The sequence below is a fragment of the Theropithecus gelada genome, chromosome 8 (genome assembly GCF_003255815.1).
Source record: "Theropithecus gelada isolate Dixy chromosome 8, Tgel_1.0, whole genome shotgun sequence".
Classification (NCBI taxonomy): domain Eukaryota; kingdom Metazoa; phylum Chordata; class Mammalia; order Primates; family Cercopithecidae; genus Theropithecus; species Theropithecus gelada.
The window spans coordinates 55,140,554-55,153,534 of NC_037676.1; the positions used below are offsets into that span (position 1 = coordinate 55,140,554).

At 38.7% G+C, this 12,981-nt stretch overlaps 2 pseudogenes across 1 annotated transcript; both read right to left on the reverse strand.

The window, feature by feature from the left end:
• Positions 1-4,717: 4,717 nt before the first annotated feature.
• On the reverse strand, positions 4,718-6,262 carry LOC112630470 (annotated as a pseudogene). Its single transcript, XR_003120876.1, has one exon. The product of XR_003120876.1 is annotated as a hsc70-interacting protein pseudogene (transcript).
• Positions 6,263-11,382: 5,120 nt separating this feature from the next.
• LOC112630158 lies at positions 11,383-12,379 on the reverse strand (annotated as a pseudogene).
• Positions 12,380-12,981: the final 602 nt, after the last annotated feature.

The following is a 12,981-nucleotide window of genomic DNA, read 5'->3' on the forward strand; positions in this document are numbered from 1 at the left end:
CACTATAGCATATATGACATGTTCTTGCTCAAGATGCTTAACTGTAACCTAATCAATTATTTGACTAATTTCTGGAGAAAATAGAAAATCTGGGGATATAAGAATAAGAAAAAAAATGAGGAAACAAATAAACACAAATCTAGAATGTGAGCAATTTCATAAGACAACTGTCTTGCTGACCTCTCCAAAAAAGTCCGTGTAACACACATACACCCAAAAGAGATGGAGGAAATGTTAAAATAGACTAAAGGAAAATAATAACCAAATGCAATGCATGCACCTTGACTGCATCCTGATTTGAAATGCCCGCTCTAAAAGAGCTTTCAGAGACAACCGGGGAAATCTGAATGTGGATTAGATTTTAGAAATTATTAAGTTTTTTGGTAAATTTTTTACTTATAGAAAAGATATTTTGGTTATATAGAAGAATTTATTAGGATATGAAGGTGTAAACGCGAGGGGTGAAGTGTTATGATATTTGTAATTTACTTTTAGATTATTTGGCAAAATATGTGTGTATCTTTAGAAAGCATGTACATCAAAACAGTCACAATTAGAAGAAATACAGGTGTTCTTCGCACTTTTCTTTCAGCTTTTCTCCATGTTAGAACACTTTCTTACCCCCACTGTCGTGTCCTAGTGGGAGTCCTGCCATCTCTTGCCTGCACAACTGAAACAGCCTTGTGAACTGATATGCTTCCCTCCAACCCATTCTCCTTGTAGCGGCAAGAGTTATCTTATTAAAGAATAAATTGTTTCACTCACTCTCTTGCAAATGTTTCTTAAGTAGATTTTCACTACAGTTTGAATAGAATCCAAATGTCTTACCATGTTTACCATGCTCTTTAGGGGACTGCCTGGCTCCACCCTGCTTTGCTCCCCAAACTCTTCACGTGGCTACTTCCCCTGGGCTCACCATGCCCTAGGGGTCATGGCCGCCCAGACCCGGGCTTCTGCACCATAGTGTCTCTGCACCTGCTCTGTGCTAGACCAGCCATGCCGCCCCAGTTCTCACGGGGCCAACTCCTTATCCTTGAGGCCACTTATCTACTCAGAAGGAAGACTTCAGCTTACTACTCAATGCTCTTCTCCATTTTGACTCCTTGTTTCTGCTAGAATTTCTAGGTATTTTATTTCTTTGCTTCCTTGACTTTGTCTGTCATTCCCACTGCATGTGAGCCGCCTGATGGCAGGCCTGGTGCTTCCTGGGATGTCACTGAGCCTTTGACACCCAAAGCAGAATCTGACGTAGTGAGTACCCAGTGAATGGTTTTGAATGCAAGGATAGGTAAATGAGTATCTTTAATCCTAGGCATTTATGTTTCAGGCAGCTTCACTGCTCATTTAGAGTTTTGGTAAATTTTCTTTGAAATTTTAAGCCCTGGAAACGACTTTGGAGAACAGACAAGTCAATTTTCCAGAGAAGCCACCAGAGGGAGCACTGAGACCAGTTTTGCAGGAAAAAAAAAATCCCCAGTATTATTAATTATTCAAGTCAGTTGGGTCTTTTATATAACTTCACCAGGTTTTACTCAGAAACGGCAATTTTTCTCATGACTATGTAACCACATCTTGTATATTAAAATAAAAATTACAAATTAAAGTTAAACCCACAAAATTTGAAATATTAATAGTTATAGATTCACTCTTAAACCAGAATTAAGAATTAAGAAACCACAATTAAGGTAATTTTGACCAGAAACAATTTCAATAATTGTATTAGTCTTCTGTATTGTTAAGATTTTGATGATATGTTTGCACACAATTGTTAGGAAATTTAAATTTAAATTCTATGCTTATGTATACATGATGAAGATACCAGGATTTTAATTTCATGATAGCTTTATTTATATGTTATTTTTATATTATCCCAAACATTCGAATTTCTCCAAATGCAATCAATTTAAGCATAGCATACTTTTTTTTTCTTTTCTTTTTTTGAGACAGTCTCACCCTGTCGCCCAGGCTGGAGTGCAGTGGAACATCTCAGCTCACTGCCACCTCCGCCTCCCAGGTTCAAGCGATTCTCCCACCTCAGTCTCCCAAGTAGCTGGGATTACAGGCGCCTGCCACCACGCCCGGCTAATTTTTTGTATTTTCAGTAAGACGGGGTTTCACCATATTGGCCAGGCTGGTCTCAGACTCCCAACCTCAGGTGATCCACCCGACTCGGCCTCCCAAAATGCTGGGATTACAGGCATAATTTGAGATATGACAAATTTTACATTTGTTGACATTAGTGCAGCCATGATGATATAACTGTTTTTAGTTTAATTCTTACAGAGGAAACTCTTTGGGAAAAAATAACACTAACAACCCTATAAGATTTGTTATATTAATAACTCTTTTGTCCTGAAAAGTATAACATGTTTCTTGTGTATTCTTTGTATATGTGTGATACAGCAAAACAAATGTCTATTAATGCATTAAACAAGATCTAGTGGTGGGTCCAATCATTTACTACAGTTTTGAGGTAGTAATAATAATAAACCATGCTTTGAGAATTCTGCAATGCCTATACTGAGTTACGAACATTCCTGTCATCATTCTTGGTGACAAAGTCTTAGGTACTCCTAATGCTACTATAGTTTGTTGCCATATTCATAATAGAAATGCAAAATTTTAGTTATAGATTAGAGAACCTTTTTTTTCCCCTTCAATCCAAGTTCATAGATTGCTGAATTCTTTCTTTTCTCTTCTTTATGTCTCTTTTTACTAACTTTTAGGTTCAGGGGTACATGTGCAGATTTGTTATATAGGTAAATTTTATGTCACAGGAGGTTGTTGTACAGATTATTTCATCCCCCAGGTATTAAGCATAGTCCTTGAAAGGTAGTTTTTCGATCCTCACCCTCCTCCCACCCTCTACCTTCATGTAGGTCGGGGTCTGTTGTTCTTGTGTGTTCTTAGCCACTGCTCTTTGGGCTCAGTTTAGCTCACAGTGCTGACAGTGGTTCTATTTGGGAACAGTGTCTGTGGCCACCTTTGCTTTTGATGCCAATTTTAAATCTTCTATTTAAATATGTAAGCTAGTAACCAAACTAAAGTCTAGCATTGACTTACCGATAGCCAAGGAAAATCTCCCTTTCAAAGAAAACGAGTTTGGAACGCCCCCATAAGCCAAGCTGAGAATCAAGAGACTCTTGTCAAAGACTATTGTGAGTAAATGCACAGTAATAAGAAATTCGAGCTTTGGATTTTCCTAAAATATTTCTGATGAGAGAGGAAATTCTTGGCAAGGTGGATGTGAGAAGTTTTCCAGGACTCAAACATTTTCACATTTATCACACAGAAAATGACTTTGATTGTCTGGATATGTTGACATTATCCACTCTATTAATCAGAACATTCTGGCAGGCCAGAAAATGGGTCTCTTAGGGAATGTGACATAAAACAAAAGCAGATTTAGTTAGCATTAATAACAATAATTCTTTGTAAACTATATATATATATATATACACACACACCATGTATATTTAGTAATCCTCTGTCACTTTTTCCTATACTGTGACTTAGTCATAGCTTTGGCATTTGTCATAATAACAGCTAAATATTTGGTCCAAAGTTACAAATGAAAATGTGCACAAATCTTTTTAAATAGAAGCAAATATACCAGAACTGATTTGTATTGTAAGTTGAAAAAAATGGAGATTTTTTACTATACATATTCAACAGTTTTTACTACATTTTTTGAAAAATTTAAGACTTTGACTAGACATGTTTATCTTTATCTGCTTACATCTGTGTATCTATCCATCCATAGACAGTAGTTTATACTCTAGTATTTTTTTTTTTAATTAGACTTTGGCTAAAACAGCATATGCCTAATACCTAAAGAATTCTATAACAATATGTTTTCTATGAATCTGAAGATACTTCAGATTTCCCAATGTCTCCAGTCAGTGTTAGAATTTTACATATCTACCATTCCTTTTTTTAGTTATACTAGCCTGCGAGTTAATAAACTATAGTTGCTAAAATATCTGATAAGCAAGTTTTAAATATACGTCAATGTAAAAAGTCATGCTTTAAATACTAAAAGACTGTACTTTTCCTGCTTACTTTTGTTATTGTTTCCAAAAGGCGAAAAGGACATTACTTTTGTAATGGTTTAGTACAGCATATGAACATTTCTGTCCAAAATAAATTTACTTTAAAGGCATGAAACCAGGCCACAGCCACCCTTGATGACACAAAGTTCTGAGAGGCAAATCATGAGCAGCAATTTCAGATCATTTCCCCGAGCAGGAGGGCATTTCAGATAAGAAAGAACAGCAGAAAAATCATGTACACTCAGATGCTGATTTACCCAGGACAGAATAGCTCTTGTCTAGAAAGGAGCTAGATTAGAAGTCCATTTTTTTGTTTCACATAAAGGAGAATTAACAAATAGTGCTCACAAAGAAAATGATTGAAAATGCTTGTACTGAACCACGTTGAAGTATCTAAAGAAGTATGATATACAGTCACCCAGGTTCATAGTATTACACATCTAGATATATCCACCATGAAAATGTTTGGTGATGTACGGGCAAAATGTCCAAATGGCCTTTTTTTTAAAGCTTTTATTTGGATTTTTTTTTTTTTTTTTTCTGAAATACAGGTGGTTCCAATTAGTTTTATTGAAATAAATCTTTAAAGAAAAAGATAAAGCATTTAAAAAGACAAGTCAAAATGCATCATGAACCACATGTCCAACACAAACTTTATCTTCAAATGAGTTATGTTTGCCTCGCACTAATAACTTTTATTTCACTCAAATTAGAGCAATAATCTTCCATACATAAGTATCTTCCCTGCCCAATTCAAAGAAAATAATCCAAAACGATCAGTAAAGAAAAATATAAGAATTAACAGATCCTTTAAATTTGTTTTAAATATTTTGAATATTTAAAAAGTGTTTAAAGTTTGTAATTCCTAGTAGGAAAACATTTTCTGAATGAATATCCTAATGGCAAACCACTGTAAAATGCTTCTGCTGAATTTGGGGGAGGGGGCAGGGATTATCTTCAAAGCACCCCAGCTCTCTTGATGAGAAGGTCGGAGGTACACTGGTTTGTATTATTGCGACATCCATAAGGTGATCTAGGTTGCTTTTCCTTCAGCAAGTGCTTTATTTATCAGAAGGGCATTACTTGACCTCCAAATTTGGCTGACAATTTACTGATTAGAGTCATAACCTTTGGGTTGCTCTGGTATTTTGACATATTTGCTGAGTTCTGAGCCATATCCTGGAAGGCCACCATAACTTCTGGATCCTGCATGGCTGCAAGAACCTCTGGATCACCAAGAATTTCATTGAGTCCAGGCATTCCAGCCATTCCAGGCATGGCCCCTCCCATTCCAGGCATTCCTCTGGGAAAATTACCAGTCATTCCCCCAGGAAAGTCACCTGGAAAAGAGCCATACTGAGCTCCTGACTGTCGTCTGGCTTCTTCCTCCCTCTGGGCTCTCTCATGCTCGTCTCGAACCTTTTTAACTCGTTCTATTCTTTCTTTGATCTCTCGCTCTTCACGTTCTTGCTCACACTTTCTCCGATGTTCTGCAATTTTCTGTGCCCTAGGTTGAACTTCTTTCAGCATTGCACTAGCATCTTCAGCATAATCCAATTTACAGGCAAGGGCAAGATCATGGGCTGCTTCTTCCCAGTGGTCTAGAAGTCTGTGTACTTTCCCTCGCCACTTGTAAGGCTGAGCTGAATCAGGATTTATCTCAATGGCTCTGTCATAGTCTCAGATAGCAGCATTTGGCTTCTGTAATTTGACGAAGACACTGGCCGTCTTGGCATACAAAATGGCCAAGCGAGGATTCAGCTTGATGGCATCTGTGAATAAATCAATGGCTTTCTGGAGTTCACCGTAATTTAGGGCTTCAGTAGCAGCCACTTTTTAATCATTTGCCTGATCCATCATCTCCTGCGTTATTTCTGCATTTTCATCTCCCATTTCTTGAGGAGAATTAGGGTCTGGTTCAATCACACCTTCTTTATCAATTTCTAGATCACTTTCCTCACTTGATGGTTCATCTGCCTTTAAGTCTTCCTCCACCTTCTTACTATCAGGTTTTTCTTCCGTGGTATTTTCTTCTGATTTAGCTTTCTGAGTAGCAGGTGGTACTTTACCCCCCATGCTCTCCACCCACTCTCTCAGGAAGCACATTTCCTCGGTGTGCAGAATGCTCGGATCCTGCTTACACATTTTCACAAAGGCCCGAAGCTCGTTCACTTTGCGGGGGTCCATGGTAGGGAGGTGGTGGGCGAAGCTGGGGGACTACGGCCCTGTTCCAGGCCCAGGCACTGGCTCTGCGTGAGTGCGCAGAAGTATTTGGATATTTTAATACTGGAAGAGGGCTCTAAGAAATGAAAATAGCTGAATATCTGCATCCCTTAATTAACCTATTATTCATTCATTCATTCATTCACTCAACAAACACATGTTTGAGGTCTTACTATGTGCTACATCTGAACTGTATATTGAAGGCACAACAGTGAGCAAGGCATACAGTCTCTGACCTCATGAGCCATAGACAGAGTTCATATTCATTAACTAAACATTTCCTCTATGTCTCTGTGCTGTGCTGACCACTGGTACTGCAGAAATATAGGAAAAGGTTCCTACTTTCAGAGAGCTCATGGTCTAATGGCAGAGATGAATACATTCACTACAGGTGAGGCCTCCTGGCATGAAATACACATAAGGTGTTATGGGAATGCAGTAAGAAATAGATTTATGACAGTGTTTCTTCTCTAATAGCTGCTAAAGATGGTTTACTCAGTCATAAAGAAGTCACCTTATAGTCCTAAGCTGGGTATTCTTTTATTGATCTATTAGCTTACAGACCATATTGGCCATTTCATTTATCTTGAAAATGAGAATTTATCACTGATATCCCGTGGGGCTTTGTATTAATTGAGTATTTAAAGAAAATTAAAAAAAAGAGAAACCAAATAGAGAAGTAAATGATTAGGTGTCATGATGTGGCTTTTGACTTATAAACCTGAATGCGAGGTAAAAAAACCAGGTTTCCTCCTCTGCAGCCCATCAATTCCCGGTAGGTGGCTCCATGTGGCTGGAGTCAGGGCTTCCATGAAGTGCTAAGACCTTAAAGCTGTGGCCTTCGATCTCTGTCCCCTTTCCTCTCCTTTGTAGCAGTCTTTGTCTATTCAAGGGCAAAAATGTGAATCATTTGAGGTGTAAACTGCACAAATATAGAGCAATTTTAGAAATCCAGTATAATTTAACAGATACAGGGCTTTCTGTTGTCTGAGTTTCCAGAAGTCTGCCTTCCTCTTTAGTTTTGCTGAAATGTTGTCTCAGGTTGCCTGAGTCTTAAGAAAACGGATCGTGATCCCTCCGTTCCATGTGAAAGGAGCAAACCCCTGTTCAGGCCTCACTTCCTGCCAAGCAATCTTTTGACATTACAGGCCACCACCTGGCTGCCTCTGACTTATTTTCTCTGTCTCTGGCACTGCTCTTCTCTCTTATCGCACTCTTCTCATTTATTGTACATACTTCTTCATGCTACATTCAGATCATCATAGATTAGCATTTTCAAAACCCTGTTACTATCTCAGGTACCCATAAAATGATTCTTGTTTAAAGACTGAAAGGGGATCTGTGATCACACACAACTGAATGCAGACAGAACCAGTCACTATATTTGCCAATTTCATTAAGTGGGGGAAAAATAAAAAAACATAGACTTGGCAATTGGGGAGATTCATTTAGACAAGTCGATTGAATGCTCTACTTCCTAACTGGGTGCTTTGATCTTGGATAAATGCATACATTAGAAATTAATTATCCTAAAATGTTAAGTTTGCTTTTAAGAAATATTTTATGAAATGTTTCCAGTTATTTATGGGCTATAATCTAAAGACTTTATCTTGTCGTTCAAGGTTCATCAAAGTTGACCCCCAGTTAAATTTTTAATTTTTTTTTTATTGAAGTGAAACTCACATAAACACTTTTAAATGAACAATTTAGTGATACTTAGTACATTCACAAAGTTTGGCCACCACCACTTCTATCTAGTTTCAAACATTCTTATTACCCGTAAATAAACCCTGTACCCATAGGCAGTCACTCCCCACTCCTCTTTCCCCCAGCCGCTGGCAACAACCAATCTGCTTTCTGTCTGTAAAGATTTGCCTGTTCTGAATATGTCATATAAATAGATTCACACAACATGTGACCTACTGTGGCTGATTGCTTTGACTTAGCATAATGTTTTCGAGGTTCATTCATAGTGTGGTGTGAGAGGAAAACCTTTTTCCCTACCAATTTAGGTTCAGTGACTGGGGTATGCTAATTTAGCTGACAATGGACAGATTAACAGGAGAAAAGATAAAGTTTATTCATATGTAGAACACAAAAGAAGCGGCTCCTGAACTGCTAAAGTAGAGGTTTATATGGCAGCTTTCATAGGGGAAGAGGAGAGGGAAGAAGGGACTTCTGTGGGCAGATCCAATGGTTTCCTTATGAAAGACAAATGGATTTTTAGGGGAACAAATAGAAGATAAGAAAATTTGTGATGATTTTTGTTTATGTAGGTACAAGTGGTCTTCATCTTTTTCTGGGCTGTAAAACTCCCTGGAGAGGGATTTTGTGGCAGCCTCACTCCTAGAAGTTTCTGCTTCTAGTAGGATAAGGGAAGCTCCAAAAAGCTTCTTTCCACATCTGTTGACCCTCAAATGCCTTCAGTTTAAAACAATCTTCATACCAACTCTGGGGGCCGAGTGGGTCCCCACAGTAGCATGTATAGCATTTTGCTGCTTTCTACATTTGAAAAACCTTACATTCACCTATTCATGGTTGATGGACATTTATTTTCTACATTTGGCTATTACAAATAATGCTACTATGAACATTCATGTACAAGTTTCTGTGTAGGCTTTTCTCATTTCTCTTGAGTAGAAGTGATTAGGTCATAGAGTAACTCAATGTTTAACCTTTTGAAGAACTGCCAGACTATCTTCCAAAAGGGCCACACCATTTTACATTCACATCCTAACCAGACTTGTTATTATCTTTTTTTTTTTTTTTAATTTTAGCCCTTCTAGTGGGTATCAAGTGTTATCACACTGTAGTTTTGATTTGCATTTCCTTAGTGACTAATGGTGTTGAGCATCCTTCCATGTGCTTTTTGGCCGTTTGTATATCTTCTCTGGAGAAATGTCTGTTCAAGTCCTTTATCCATTTTTTAATTGGCTTGTCTTTTTAAAATTGTTTTTAGAGTTTTAAAAAAAATGTATTCTGGTTTCTAGACCCTTATTAAACATGATCTGCAAGTACTTTTTCTCATTCTGTACGTTGTCTTTTCACTTTCTTGACAATGTCTTTTAACACACCAAAGTTTTTAAGTTTGATAAAGTCCAGTCTGTTTTTTCTTTTGTTGCTCATGCTTTTTGTGTTAATTTTTAAATTTTAAATTCAAAGACAAGATGAAGAGCTAGAAAAAGCATCTTTTTGGCTCAGTGTTACTTGAATGCCTTCAAAAAACTTATAGGGAAGTAGAATGATGAGTTCTGCTTCACTTTACTGTCTCTTCACTATATTTACTAGCTTGAAGAATAAATAAAGAGGATTTTTTTTTTGAAAGGACAAAACTTTCTGAGAACTCACCCCTTATTGGAAACACCATTTTTATTTCAAGAAGCAAATATCTACCCTAAGGAATAAAGTACAGATTGCTCTGTTTACCATCAAAGGGCTGTTTTCTGGAATTCTGCATATTATATATTTTCTTAGAAAATACTATGAATGTTTTCCCATACCAAATAACAAAATCCTAATTCTAACATACATACAAAAAGGGTCTTGTGGAGAATACTAGTATTTATTGGCTAAGTGTCAATATTAGCCAGGTGTGAAGTATGCAGGAGATCTTTGATATGAATTACACCTTTACTTCTCTGTGGTAGTTAATTTTATGTCAGTTTGACTGGGTTAAGGCACACCCAGATAACTGGTAAAGCATTCTTTCTAGGTATGTCTGTGAGGGTGTTTCTGGAAGAGACTGGCATTTGACTGGGTGGGCTGAGGAAAGAGGACCTGCCATCACCAGGGTGGGATGGGCACCATCCAATCTGTTGAGGGCCCGAGTAGAACAGAGAGGTCTCTTTTTTAGAGCCGAGTCATCCCCGTCTTCTTCTGCACTTGTGCATCAGAGCTCCAGGTTCTTGGGCCTTTGGACTCTGGGATTTAACACTGTTGGCCTTTTGTGTTCTCAGGCCTTCAGCCTTAAACGGGGAGTCACACTCTCAGCTGCTTTGGTGCTCAGGTCTTCAGACTCAGACTGAATGACACCCCTGGCTCTCCTGGGCCTCCAGCTTGCGGAGGGCGAATCATGGGGCTTCTCAGCTTCCATAATTGCATGAGCCAATTCCCATCATAAATCCCCTCTTCTGTGTCTATGTGTGTCCTACTGATTTTGTTTCTCTGGAGGACCCTGACTCATACATTCTCTAACACTTCAGAAATAGACTGTATTATCCATATTATTATGACACTCTAGGGCTAAGGGAAATAATATAAAATTGGCCTTAAGTCATTCAATTTGTATTTCATAAATGTAACACGAGCTAGACAATTTCAGTTTACAGCCTGATGACAACAGATGCAACATTCCAAAGTGATGTCACTTTTTTGAAAGTGAATGATCCTATCTTCCCCCTGCCTATAACCTTTCAGTAGATTCCCATCATTTTTAGACTGAAGTATAAGGCTTATAAGGCCTTTCCAATTCTTTGCCTTCCTCCCCACCTCATTTTTTTCAGCCCTCCCTCTTCTTTCCCTTTCCCACCTGATGGCTTTATGTGGCATCCCTAACATTTAGCCTGTTGCTCCTACAGCCAGTAGCTGAAAGGCTTCATGATGTGTTCTTTACCAAATGTATTATCTACAGTACGGAGAAATCTAGAGAGCAGAATTTTGGTTAGAATTACATAAAACCCTCAGATATCCCATCTAGAGTTGACTTTTTGAGATGTGTGGGATGTGTCATTCCTCCAGCCTACATATTGATGTCAGCAAATTGAGAAATGGTCTCCCAGCCCCCATGATCCTGGCGACCTCCTGTGTTCCCTGATTGCCAGCTGCCATAGGCAGGAGTAAAGGGCCAGAGAGCTACGTGATCTTGGCAGCTCCTTTCTCCTGCCACCCTTCTTCCTAATACCCATGATGTCAGCACTTCAATCTGCCTAGGAGAACATCAGACATTGTAGTACAAGACCCCTTGTTTGTGTTTCTGTCAGTTGCCCAAAGAATCCCCAGACTCCTAGATCACCACTGAAGACTTGAACTCTTGGCCATATAGTCTGGTGATGCCAGTGGCCATGGTGTCTGATATTTGAGTTTTGCTCTGGCCGTGGTTCATCTAGTTTTATGTACCTTGGCTTCAAAGTTCTTCTGAAACTAACCTCATAGTCAGATACCTGGATAAGTGATCAACAGCAGTGTCACCTGAAGTCTTTATGTGTCTTATCTGTGCACTATCATCTTTTTCCATAATTGTGGGATGAGGCCTGAATATTAATTCAATCTCACTAGCACCATCCATTTCTGAATCAATGGCAAATGTTGCATTGTCAAGATCAAGCTCAAGCCCAGAATCAGCAGATGTTTTAGTCCATTTGTGACTATGGCCTGTTTCCTTATTTTTCTGTGTGGATGCATCACTACAGTGCAAACCATCAGTATTCTCTTCTGCTCTGCTACCATTTTCAGTCTGTTGTTTCTTGCCTCACTGTAATCTGCTCCTGACTGGTACCTTCAGTCCTTCTTCAGAGCTGAGACTGAGTGCTCACTGATTACTGTGCTTGTGGATATTGGCTAATACTGTCTCTCCAAGAACTTCATACTCATCACGACTTGGGTAAATTTTACTGATGAGTGCATCAAACATTTTAGACTAAAGTATAAGGCTTACGAGGCCTTCCCAATTATTTGCCTACCACCCCATCCTCATTTTTGATAATCCTAGCTCTTTTTTCCTTTCTCACCCTATGGCATTTTCTGGCATCCCTAACATTGAGCCCATTGCTACCACCACCAAGAGCTGAAAGATCCCCTTAGTGATCTTTTGGAAACTAGATTTTTTTTTTTTTTTGACAGGAGGGGTGTCTTTTGCTGTCATTTCTAAGGACTGTGATGATGCAGTCTGCACAAAAATGATGTAAACACTCCTTTGTGGTCATGGTGTCTTTCAACACATCCAAACAAATTAGGCCCATTATTTCACTGTGTAGACTTTGAGGTGAAGCCCCAATTTCTAAGCCATCTATTACCGCCTCTACAGGTGTTCATTGTAATTCATATAAACTGAACTCCCATGTTTTGGTTAATGGTTGAGATCCATTTGTTTGCACAGCCTGAGACATTGCAGCTCCTGCCCCCAGCCCAATTTTCTTTTTGACCTAGACTGGCAGGACTATTCAAATATTTTCCCCTTAATTTATGATTTTCTTTTTGGAAGGGACTCCATTTTCAGTACTTTTTCTTTTCTCTTAAAAATATGTCTAAGTTTGGCGAGGCACAATGGCTCATGCCTGTAATCCTAGTACTTTGGGAGGCCGAGACAGCCAGATCACTTGAGGTTAGGAGTTCGAGACTAGCCTGAACAACATGGTGAAATCCTGTATCTATTGAAAATACAGAAATTAGCCTGGTCTGGTGACACACACCTGTAATCCCAGCTACCTGGGAGGTTGAGGCATGAGAATCTCTTGACCCTGAGAGGTGGAGGTTACAGTGAGTTGAGATCACGCCACTGCACTCCAGCCTGGGCAACAGAGCGAGACTCCATTTCAGAAAAACTAAATAAATTAATTTAAATATATATATATTCTTTTCCACAAAGTTTGGTTCCATTTAAAGTACACTTCTGGCTCAGAAATTTTTCATAGTTCTGTATCCTTAAGTAAACATTCAGTTGGCCATCATTTCCCCTTTCCCCCTCAAAAAGTCTTTAGACCTACAGAAT